Genomic DNA, 12,344 nt, shown 5'->3' with positions numbered 1-12,344 from the left:
AGAGAGAGAGAGAGAGAGAGAGAAAAAAAACAATTACAAAATAATAAATTAATAACAAAAAAGAAAGAAATTAAATAAATAATAAAATAAACTATCTATAAAATATTCCAACTAAGGGGCGGGATTAATGCGTTGGGCATTCTCTTCCATCCAACCCCAGAATATACCTTGATTATCCTGCCAGAATGCGACTAACTAAAAACACCCTTTACTCCTAGTTCCTCCCTATTTAATTTTGGTTTTGAAGGAACTAAATAACCTAGTTACCTAGAAGGGTAGCCTGGTAAGCGCTAGGTCGCGGGTTTGATTCCTGCCCGGGGCGAACTAAGTCGTTTTTTTATTATGCTCCTCTGCGCACTCAGAGGCAACACAGAGGTGATTTTTTTTTTTTTTTATATACCTTATTTGCTGTCAGGGGCCACATATGTATTTTTAATGGTTATTTGAAACAGGTCCTCTGAGAGAAATTTTGCTTTTTTCTGATTGTTATTTGATGAAAATTATTCTTTTCAAACGTGATGAAAATTTTGTTTTAGTCTTCAAATATGATACATTCATCTATGCTGCATTTGGCTATCCCTCCAATAAATGGTGTGCCTATGGTGACTTTTATATTTTATTATTTTGACTGAAATTCAGTTATTATTGTTTATACTTTCATTTTATAGAAAAGTTGTATTCGATTGTGACTTTTTTTTTCAGTCATCATACGAAATTTCTCTTTTCGCGAAACAAAAGTCACATAATCGAATACAGCTAAACTAACTCAAATTGTAGCTAATCTTGTGACTGTTAGGCAGAGTCCACATGTAGAAGTTTACTTTACGTTATATGGTTATGAACAGGGCTAGGCTATGAAAAGAGGAAAAGTAGATTTATTTTGTTTTTCTATTTTTATAGCTTAACCTAGCCCTCCCTGTTCATAACCCCAACCTAAAACTGATAAACTGTTGCTTGTGGACTCTGCTTTAGTTTTGACCTCGACTTTAGGTTGATTAATTTTACTGCCACTTACATAAGTGCTAACAGAAGCATAATTGGGGCTGTGGGCACCAACTTTGAGTTTCTGGAGACATTTCGAGGCCCTTTCATTTAGAAAGTGCTGAAAGAGTAAATAAGGCCCTTTAATTTTTAAAGTACTGAAAGACTAAATAAGGCCCATTAATTTAGAAAGTACTGAAAGAGTAAATAAGGCTCTTTAATTTAGAAAGTAGGTAATTAATGCGTCAATAACCAATTGTATACTTTCTATGAAAAGGAAAAAAAAAACTGACATACGGCCATTCTGCTAGGAATCAAGAGAATCAGTAAAATAAAAATAACCATAGTAAAACAAGAAGCAAAAATAGAATCTTTTCATTTGAATTTATTTTGTTATTTTATTTAGTTAAACTATCATTTTAGTACCAGAGATTAAGTTATATCTTTTTTTTTAATTACCTTCCCCTCAATCATTAAATACTAAACAGTCTTACTTACCTTAACAGAACCCAGAAAATGTATTTGACGTGCTTGGACAGCAATAAACAGAAAAGAACTAGGTATTAAAAAAAAAAAAATATATTTTATTCGACCAAAAGATTTTCTAATTCCCAGTTCCCCTTGTTCACAGGTTCGTTTCTGTTAATAGATCAAGATCACTGAAGACTCTTTTCTGTATTATGTACTATGAAAGTACCTAATAGCTACTCATTTTTAGGGGCTTAGAACAGTTCCCCTTGTTCACAGGTTCGTTTCTGTTAATAGATCAAGATCACTGAAGACTCTTTTCTGTATTATGTACTATGAAAGTACCTACTCATTTTTAGGGGCTTAGAGAGTTGGTTTCTCTTGGCTGGCCCCTTTCTGCTTAGTGCTGTCCCCTTGTGATTAGGTGTACAATATTTTAGTGCTGTAAGTTTTGTAACGGGGTATTTTTGTTCGACAGGGGAACTGTAAAGCCTTGAGAATTAGGTCTTGGTGTTTGTAGGTGTGAGCTTACATCCAACTTAGATTAAACTTGAAAAAAATAATTTTAACTTGGATACACGAGCTTCATTCCAACCTCCTGAAAAAAAATTATTTCCTAGCACATTTTAGGTGGAAATTAGTGGAAAAAAACACCGCTAGGTTTAAGAATAAGTGTCCAAATAACTTGAGTTAAACTTCATTTTTGAAGTATAACACCATCTTGGCTGAATTGAAAACTGGATGGATGTAAGCTTGATTTCGGCGTGTTCCTCATTAGATTGTAGGAATAAGTTCTTGCTTCTTATTACTTACTATCCGTATTTTATTATTGTACCGAGAAAAATGACCCAAATTTTTTTCTTCACCTTTTCAGGACAAATTAATAGTATAATAATTATACTTTAAAAATTAAAAGTATATTTTTTTATGATTACCTACTTACCTTCATATACCTCTGTACATTAATAAAATATGGCTACTTGCATTCCTGCATTCCCTATATTTTTTTATGATTACCTACTTACCTTCATATACCTCTGTACATTAATAAAATATGGCTACTTGCATTCCTGCATTCCCTTCCATAACTACATCTATGGGTAAGATGTTCAAGTGATCACAGATCATAAACCCCTTGTATCCACATTTCAGAAAAATATGTGTAAAAAGTTACAAGCTATTCTAGGTATGTTCAACCACCTTTACGAGACACCCCATGAGTTCGTCCCTTTACCCCAGCAGTCTAAACAAGGTCTCGTATATTTGATAAGACAATAATACATGCAAGGTTGAGAGAATATAATGGAACAACTTGTTCTAAGCTGACAGTCTAAAGAAAGCACTACTTACTTACACCAGGGTCCCTTTACCCCAGCAGTCTAAACAAGGTCTCGTATATTTGATAAGACAATAATACATGCAAGGTTGAGAGAATATAATGGAACAACGTGTTCTAAGCTGACAGTCTAAAGAAAGCACTACTTACTTACACCAGCTCAACCTGAGACTCTCCGAGGGTATATTTCCCAGAGTAGATAAGATAATACGAGTTTTGAAAATAATTCAAAACATACACACCGGTGAAGGATTTCCTAAACGTCCTGTACATGGTACTGTATAAACTCCCTCCATACAGCGCGAACAATAACAATTTCATTACAAATTAAGGTAGAACAAAACTGGAAAGAAAATTGTGTATTTTATAATGTTGCTGGTTGACACTTTTTTAATCTTTCTTTTACTGCGACCAAAATGTAGATTAGATAGATATTGTCAGAATATCAGATGAACTATGAAATCTATAAAAAGCTCTCTTTGTCAAAGTTGGACAGTAATTTGGGCAACTTTTTTTTTTTCTTGGTAGGTAGATATTTAGATAACTTTTTTCGGATCTACCAAGAACAAAACTTTCTAAACACACTGTACTTGGTACGTCCATATAGGGTCGTGAGAGGGGAGTCGAAAAAAGTCCAAGAGCCCGTTCTCACGTGTTGTTCTGAAAAAAATCGTGTCGTGTGTAGGGGGACTAGCAAGGTACACCACGACTGAGATGGAATGATCAAATCAACAAAGATATCATCAAAAGAAATCAAAATTCCAATCTCATTGAAAACCAACAAAAATTTAGTGATAGAACTTGGTGGAGAGGTTTTGTGAATAGTCGACCTGTTCCACCAAACAGAACGACTTGAGATATGTATGTATGTATGAGTAAGTGGATTAAAGTGATTTGCGATACATATTAAACATTAACTCTAAACCAAAGAACTGGTTTAAAACAAATGGATTTATTAATTTACACTTTCTCTGTACCTACATCGAACCCGGGACCTCCGGCGTACAAGCCTAGTGTGAGACCCACTCGGCTACAGAGGTTGCTGTTAAATTTTATCTAAGTGGTGAGTCCCAAATGGAATGTATTCAACCAGGAATCTAAGTCCACCAGCAGATCTGTATTCCGCATTTATGGATTTATAGCTTTCCCTTTAAAAAACTCTCACGCTACTGTATATCTAGGTATAATTAATTACAGCATGCAGGTACAGATATAATGGGTAGTGGAAGGGGGCTATATTACCTAGGGGGGAACATGCTGCAGGCTGAGGTACTTCTGGTACAGTCCACTCTGAGGGTTAGGTGTACGGGGGAAAAGGCCCCAAAAGACGGGTCTATACACCGTAAGTACTAAATTGTTTGTAAAAAAAAAAAAAAAAAAAAAAAAAAACAGTGTTGAAAAAGAGTTAGTTTTCATGATTTCAAGTTCAACAGGAGATATGTGATATTTTTAGCCTCAGTTATTTCCCATTAAAGGGTTGACCTTTTTTTTGTCTTGGAACTTGTTAAATTTGTGAAGACTTTCCACATCTGAAGGCCAAATCTATTAATGCCTAGAAAATCCTTTAGAGTTGGATTTTAACAAGAGAAAAAGGAAATCTCGTTAAGAAATTCCTGTATGTTAAGTCCAAGTGACTATTGCACCCTAGTAGACCATTTCTAATGGACGTACCAAAACATGTTAATAGTTGCCCTACAAATTGATTTTATTTTGATTTCATTTGTATTTTTTTTTTGTTATTTTTTTGATTTCGTTTATTGTGTTTCAACTTGTGTTGTCATAGGTGTGCCTATGGTGACTTTTATATTTTATTATTTTGACTGAAATTCAGTTATTATTGTTTATACTTTCATTTTATAGAAAAGTTGTAATCGATTGTGACTTTTCTTTTTCAGTCATCATACGAAATTTCTCTTTTCGCGAAAGAAAAGTCACATAATCGAATACAGCTAAACTAATCTCAAATTGTAGCTAATCTTGTGACTGTTAAGCAGAGTCCACATGTAGAAGTTTCCTTTACGTTATATGGTTATGAACAGGGCTGGGCTAGGCTATGAAAAGAGGAAAAATAGATTTATTTTGTTTTTCTATTTTTATAGCTTGACCTAGCCCTCCCTGTTCATAACCCCAACCTAAAACTGATACCTAAACTGTTGCTTGTGGACTCTGCTAGCAGTTTTGACCTCGACTCTAGGTTGATTAATTTTACTGCCACTTACATAAGTGCTAACAGAAACATAATTGGGGCTGTGGGCACCAACTTTGAGTTTCTGGAGACATTTCAAGGCCCATTAATTTAGAAAGTACTGAAAGAGTAAATAAGGCACTTTAATTTAAAAAGTACTGAAAGACTAAATAAGGCCCATTAATTTAGAAAGTACTGAAAGAGTAAATAAGTAATTTAGAAAGTACTGAAAGAGTAAATAAGACCCTTTAATTTCCCGCGGCCTAGCGCTTACAAGGCAGACGCACTACCAACTAAGCTAACTAGGCTAGCTTAACTCACGGAATAAACAATCTGATTGGTTGATTTCTAAAAAAATTCAAATTTTTCAGCCAATCAGATTGCTTAATCCGAGAGTTAAACTTAAACGGAGTTTAGACTCACTTTGTGACCTCGGGGGTAAATGACTAACATTACGTACACATGACATCAGCTTCCTTGGGAAGTTTTGATACAAGTGAATTATGAAACAAAAACATTACAAACACAATTATGACAGTAGAAACATTTTATTACAGAATATTCAAAGCCGAATAATCATTTGGGCTTTGAAGTGAAAAATTTGACCTCTTTCAAATACAGTAGAACCTCGATTATTTCAACTCCAAAATCCATTTCTTTCAAAGGATATCCTATCTTATCAGAGGAAAAGATCATAGAAATAATTGATAATTTCAAATAATCGAGGTTCTAATGTACTTTTCTTTTCGGAATAGGTTTAACCTGCTTACTGAAAAAAATTTGGAATAATGAAAAGAACTAACGATTTTGTTTTTGTAGTGAGGCAGTAAGGAAGTATTTAACATTACAGACAATGGACATACATGTCAGGTGTGATGAAAATATACCTAGCAGGAACACTACCTATAAACGGGATACCTTAGCTCTAAACTTAACAAACATTTACAAAAGACATCCCCAAAAGAACATCATGAACAATGTAGTCCCACTTGTAATGTCCACAGTGAAAAAGTGTATATTAAAACAAGTTCACTTATTGAAAAGACTCTTGGGGTAGAAACCCACTACTATCACGTCACGCGAGCTAACGTGACATGATAGTAGTGTGTTTCATTAGAAATATCTTCATTACAAAGTGGGTTTCATTACAAATATCTTTAGCTGCATTACAAATATCTCTGAAAGTTTTATTAAAACCAGCAGAACATACTTGAAAAAAAAAGTGAAATCCCCACTAAAAACATCGATGTTAAAGTTTGTAGCCAAGTACAAAATATGAATGAAACCTGTAGCTAAAATATAATCAGGCGAACCGGTAAAGGAACCTAACTCCTCAAATAATCCTAATTAAAGCTTGAGAATTCAATCTTTATGACTTCTTGACTGTGAAGGTAGACACCACATCACGTCACGTCATGGGGAGTCAGAAAGATGAAGTTCAAAGTTTTCCCATAATATTGTAGGTCGTAGGTAATTTCCTTCAGGACAGCTACACTACTATCCCTAAAGTCTCGAAGTCACAAAGAGATCTAACCAGGTCGCAGTGACTTAGGGCGTTTATTATAGCCGATGGCCTTACCAATATTAACTTGAGGGACCGAGGGCAGAGTGGCTATCATGAACGAAATTACGTACAATAAAGCTATTAAGACTTTGATTGAAATAGTTAGTAAAACTCCTACACTTAGACACTTTAATTATTTTTAAGAAACTACATTAACATTTCACTTGGAACACGTCAGTGAAATTGAAATCAAAATAAAATCAATTTCGACGAGTGATTATGATTAGTTTAAGAATTTTATTATTATTTGTTTCTGTGATTCAAATGTATAACTCCCCTTGTTGTTTCCTCTCGTTTGTTTCAGAAAATAAGTCAGGAACCCTCATCCCTCTTTAAAGGATAAATGTTAAAAAAAAAAAAAAAAACATATATACATATTGATACAATCCTACAAAGTTCATATAAAAAAACTTTCAATATTTTTTTAAAAATAGCCACCATGACTTGGTGATGTGATATAGTTTCGTTGTAGTATTTAAACCCGATACTCAAAAACTTTCAATATTTGTTGGCATTCCAAGCATTCGAACAATTACCCCGGAATCCTTCTGTGTGTAAGCTGGACAATTTATAAGCTAGTTACATTCAGTTACCTATAGAGTAGAGATGCGACTTTTGACTCATCTTTGGGATTGAATCCCAAAGATGACGATTCACATAAATACAATATGATTCATTTGAGGTATCTGCAATTCACTTTATTCCAAATGCTGAGTCTTGGGCAAAAAGTGTTTCGTAACGAGACATACAACTTGAAGATAAAATTGCACTTGAAGATAAAATTGCATTGACCGAAATTGAACCCACGCTCTCTGATTACCAGGGGAGCGCTTGAATTTGTGACATGCTTTCATTGAAGAGCTTTGACAGAGAGAACTGTAACTGCCAAGGTCTTATCGTCCCGAAATCGAAGAGAGAAGGCTTATCGTCCCGAAATCGAAGATAGAAGGTAGACAGGATAGGAGAGAGCCCGTTCCGAGAAATTATACGTTCAGGATAAAATCCGCCCTGGACGGAAATCGAAGCCGCGGCCTAGCGCTTACAGCGCACTAGGCTGGCGTGACATACTTTTAGGGAAATGTCGTCTATTGTAATGGTGTAATCCGCAGTTGGATTAAAGGAACAAAACTTTCTAAACACACTGTACTTGGTACGTCCATATAGGGTCGTGAGAGGGGAGTCGAAAAAAGTCCAAGAGCCCGTTCTCATTTGTTGTTCTGAAAAAAATCGTGTCGTGTGTAGGGGGACTAGCAAGGTAGACCACGACTGAGATGGAATGATCAAATCAACAGAGATATCATCAATGGATTAAAGTGATTTGCGATACATATTAAACATTAACTCTAAACCAAAGAACTGGTTTAAAACAAATGGATTTATTAATTTACACTTCCTCTGTACCTACATCGAACCCGGGACCTCCGGCGTACAAGCCTAGTGTGATACCCACTCGGTTACAGAGGTTGCTGTCAAATTTTATCTAAGTGATGAGTCCCCAATGGAAGGTATTCAACCAGGAATCTAAGTCCACCAGCAGATCTGTATTCAGCATATATGGATTTATAGCTTTCCCTTTTAAAAAACTCTCACGCTACTGTATATCTAGGTATAATTAATTACAGCATGCAGGTACAGAGATAATGGGTAGTGGAAGGGGGCTACATTACCTAGGGGGGAACATGCTGCAGGCTGAGGTACTTCTGGTACAGTCCACTCTGAGGGTTAGGTGTACGGGGCAAAAAGCCCCAAAAGACGGGTTTATACACTAAGTACTGTCTGAGGCAATCAAGCCCGACCTATCCAAAATATCTCTCAGCCATACATCATGTAAAGTTCGCAAACATTGTTTTACAATTGATTACTAAAGGTCACGTTTGCATGGCAAACTATGGAATTGATATTGCTATGGAACGGCAATATGTTTTGGGCAGATCAAAATATCACCGAAAAAGTTCTTGAGGTGTGTCCAAACGAATATCTCTCAGCCATACATCATGTAAAGTTCGCAAACATTGTTTTACAATTGATTACTAAAGGTCACGTTTGCATGGCAAACTATGGCATTGATATTGCTTTGGAACGGCAATATGTTTTGGGCAGATCAAAATATCACCGAAAAAGTTCTTGAGGTGTGTCCAAACATAGTCGACCGGTCGTCGATCGACATGTTATCGAAACAGTGTGGACGGTTCAGTCGACGTCGATCGATGGCCAATCGACTATGTGTGGACACACCTTTACAGTTTGCGACATACCACAAGTAGAAGTACAGAGGAGTCTTCTTCAGCGCACGAAAAGAAGTGAGATCCCACCTAAAAACCATTCGTGTAAAAAGTTTGTGGCCAAGTACAAAAAGGTATTAGGCCTTAACTAAGTTCAAGTGGTACCTAGCAAACTGATATAACGATTTCAGAATTAACACTAAGGCCGGAGGTCACAAAGTAAGTTTAAACTCAGTTTAAGTTTAACTCGCTCGACGTCGATCGATGGCCAATCGACTATGTGTGGACACACCTTTACAGTTTGCGACATACCACAAGTAGAAGTACAGAGGAGTCTTCAGCGCACGAAAAGAAGTGAGATCCCACCTAAAAACCATTTGTGAAAAAGTTTGTTGCCAAGTACAAAAACGTACACCTTGAAGTAAACTTCAGTTGGGTTCAAGTGGTACCAGGCAAACTGATGGAAGGATTTCAGAATTAACACTAAGGGCGGAGGCCACAAAGTGAGTTTAAATTCGGTTTAAGTTTAACTCGCGGATTAAGCAATATGATTGGTTAATTTCTAAAACAAGCTGGTCCCGTCCCTCCGGGAATTTTGTAGCCCGTAGTTTATTCGATCGTGATTAGAGAAAATCAGTACCCATGAACCTACCTAATTTGTTTAATATTCAGTTTATTATTATTCTTGATTTGATTTTTTGGTTTTACTTTCATGTAACTTAAATCCGCCCCGGGCGGGAATCGAACCCGCGGCCTAGCGCTTACAAGGCAGACGCACTACCAACTAAGCTAACTAGGCTAGCTTAACTCACGGAATAAACAATCTGATTGGTTGATTTCTAAAAAAATTCAAATTTTTCAGCCAATCAGATTGCTTAATCCGAGAGTTAAACTTAAACGGAGTTTAGACTCACTTTGTGACCTCGGGGGTAAATGACTAACATACGACACCGAAGCGAATACAATAGCCCGTCCCTTATACCTTTTATTATTACTATTGTAATTTAATAAAGGAAGGACGGGCTAAAAATCAAAATTTTCAGCCAATCAGATTGCTTAATCCGAGAGTTAAACTTAAACGGAGTTTAGACTCACTTTGTGGCCTCGGGGCTAAATGATTAACATTACGTAAATACGTACACATGACATCAGCTTCCTTGGGAAGTTTTGATACAAGTGAATTATGAAACAAAAACATTACAAACACAATTATGACAGTAGAAACATTTTATTACAGAATATTCAAAGCCGAATAATCATTTGGGCTTTGAAGTGAAAAAATTGTCCTCTTTCAAATACAGTAGAACCTCGATTATTTCGACTCCAAAATCCATTTCTTTCAAAGGATATCCTATCTTATCAGAGGAAAAAATAATTTCAAATAATCGAGAAACATTACAAACACAATTATGACAGTAGAAACATTTTATTACAGAATATTCAAAGCCGAATAATCATTTGGGCTTTGAAGTGAAAAATTTGACCTCTTTCAAATACAGTAGAACCTCGATTATTTCAACTCCAAAATCCATTTCTTTCAAAGGATATCCTATCTTATCAGAGGAAAAGATCATAGAAATAATTGATAATTTCAAATAATCGAGGTTCTAATGTACTTTTCTTTTCGGAATAGGTTTAACCTGCTTACTGAAAAAAATTTGGAATAATGAAAAGAACTAACGATTTTGTTTTTGTAGTGAGGCAGTAAGGAAGTATTTAACATTACAGACAATGGACATACATGTCAGGTGTGATGAAAATATACCTAGCAGGAACACTACCTATAAACGGGATACCTTAGCTCTAAACTTAACAAACATTTACAAAAGACATCCCCAAAAGAACATCATGAACAATGTAGTCCCACTTGTAATGTCCACAGTGAAAAAGTGTATATTAAAACAAGTTCACTTATTGAAAAGACTCTTGAGGTAGAAACCCACTACTATATCACGTCACGCGAGCTCACGTGACATGATAGTAGTGGGTTTCATTAGAAATATCTTAATTACAAAGTGGGTTTCATTACAAATATCTTTAGCTGCATTACAAATATCTCTGAAAGTTTTATTAAAGCAGAACATACTTGAGAAAAAAAAAGTGAAATCCCCACTAAAAACATCGATGTTAAAGTTTGTAGCCAAGTACAAAATATGAATGAAACCTGTAGCTAAAATATAATCAGGCGAACCCGTAAAGGAACCTAACTCCTCAAATAATCCTAATTAAAGCTTGAGAATTCAATCTTTATGACTTCTTGACTGTGAAGGTAGACACCACATCACATCACGTCACGTCACGTGAAGTCATGGGGAGTAAGAAAGATGAAGTTCAAAGTTTCCCCATAATATTGTAGGTCGTAGGTAATTTCCTTCAGGACAGCTACACTACTATCCCTAAAGTCTCGAAGTCACAAAGAGATCTAACCAGGTCGCAGTGACTTAGGGCGTTTATTATAGCCGATGGCCCTACCAATATTAACTCGAGGGACCGAGGGCAGTGTGGCTATCATGAACGAAATTACGTACAATAAAGCTATTAAGATTTTGATTGAAATAGTTAGTAAAACTCCTACACGTAGACACTTTGATCCTAATATGAAAATATACCTAGCAGGAACACTACCTATAAACGGGATACCTTAGCTCTAAACTTAACAAACATTTACAAAAGACATCCCCAAAATACATCGTGAACAATGTAGTCCCACTTGTAATGTCCATAGTGAAAAAGTGTATATTAAAACAAGTTCACTTATTGAAAAGACTCTTGGGGTAGAAACCCACTACTATCACGTCACGCGAGCTAACGTGACATGATAGTAGTGTGTTTCATTAGAAATATCTTCATTACAAAGTGAGTTTCATTACAAATATCTTTAGCTGCATTACAAATATCTCTGAAACGTGTTAAGAAATGAAAATATTAGAAAGACATATTTTATTTGATTTTTTACCTACTTAAATTTAATCTAGGTACAAACCTACAAACACGTTTTTAGTTTTTTTTTTTCGTGTTAAGAAATGAAAATATTAGAAAGACATATTTTATTTGATTTTTTACCTACTTAAATTTAATCTAGGTACAAACCTACAAACACTTTTTTTTTCTTTCTTTCTGGGAAAGAAAATTGTGTATTTTATAATGTTGCTGGTTGACACTTTTTTAATCTTTCTTTTACTGCGACCAAAATGTAGATTAGATAGATGTTGTCAGAATATCAGATGAACTATGAAATCTATAAAAAGCTCTCTTTGTCAAAGTTGGACAGTAATTTGGGCAATTTTTTTTTTTTTTTTCTTGGTAGGTAGATATTTAGATAACTTTTTCGGATCTACCAATCAGATTGATTAACCTGTACCTTATAATAAATCGAAGCTATTGTACCTACCTTCTCAAAAAAAGTGCTCTTGGTTGTAGACCATCTGACCGTAAGAAAAAAGTCAGACACTCTAAATTGTGAAAATTCTTCACACCTTTGACCGATTTATTTTGCAATAAATTGATCTCGAAAATTTCACTTGTATCTAGCAATGAGAGCAATTATAACCTTTCTGTTATGACTGGATTATTTGAGTTCATATGGTG

General features: G+C 35.3%; 2 long non-coding RNA genes across 2 annotated transcripts; both read right to left on the bottom strand.

The window, feature by feature from the left end:
* Positions 1–1,425: 1,425 nt before the first annotated feature.
* On the bottom strand, positions 1,426–2,504 carry LOC108252424. Its single transcript, XR_001809514.2, has 3 exons — positions 2,485–2,504; positions 1,795–2,402; positions 1,426–1,685 (listed from the first exon to the last, which is right to left on the bottom strand). It is a non-coding gene; the product is annotated as an uncharacterized LOC108252424 (long non-coding RNA).
* Positions 2,505–10,382: 7,878 nt separating this feature from the next.
* LOC113467554 lies at positions 10,383–11,617 on the bottom strand. Its single transcript, XR_003391594.1, has 2 exons — positions 11,366–11,617; positions 10,383–10,521 (listed from the first exon to the last, which is right to left on the bottom strand). It is a non-coding gene; the product is annotated as an uncharacterized LOC113467554 (long non-coding RNA).
* Between the last annotated feature and the right edge of the window lie 727 nt (positions 11,618–12,344).

Source organism: Diaphorina citri, unplaced genomic scaffold (assembly GCF_000475195.1).
Source record: "Diaphorina citri unplaced genomic scaffold, Diaci psyllid genome assembly version 1.1 scaffold500, whole genome shotgun sequence".
Lineage (NCBI taxonomy): Eukaryota > Metazoa > Arthropoda > Insecta > Hemiptera > Psyllidae > Diaphorina > Diaphorina citri.
The sequence above is the reverse complement of the archived record's forward strand: the minus strand, read 5'-3'. Positions and strand labels throughout refer to the sequence as shown.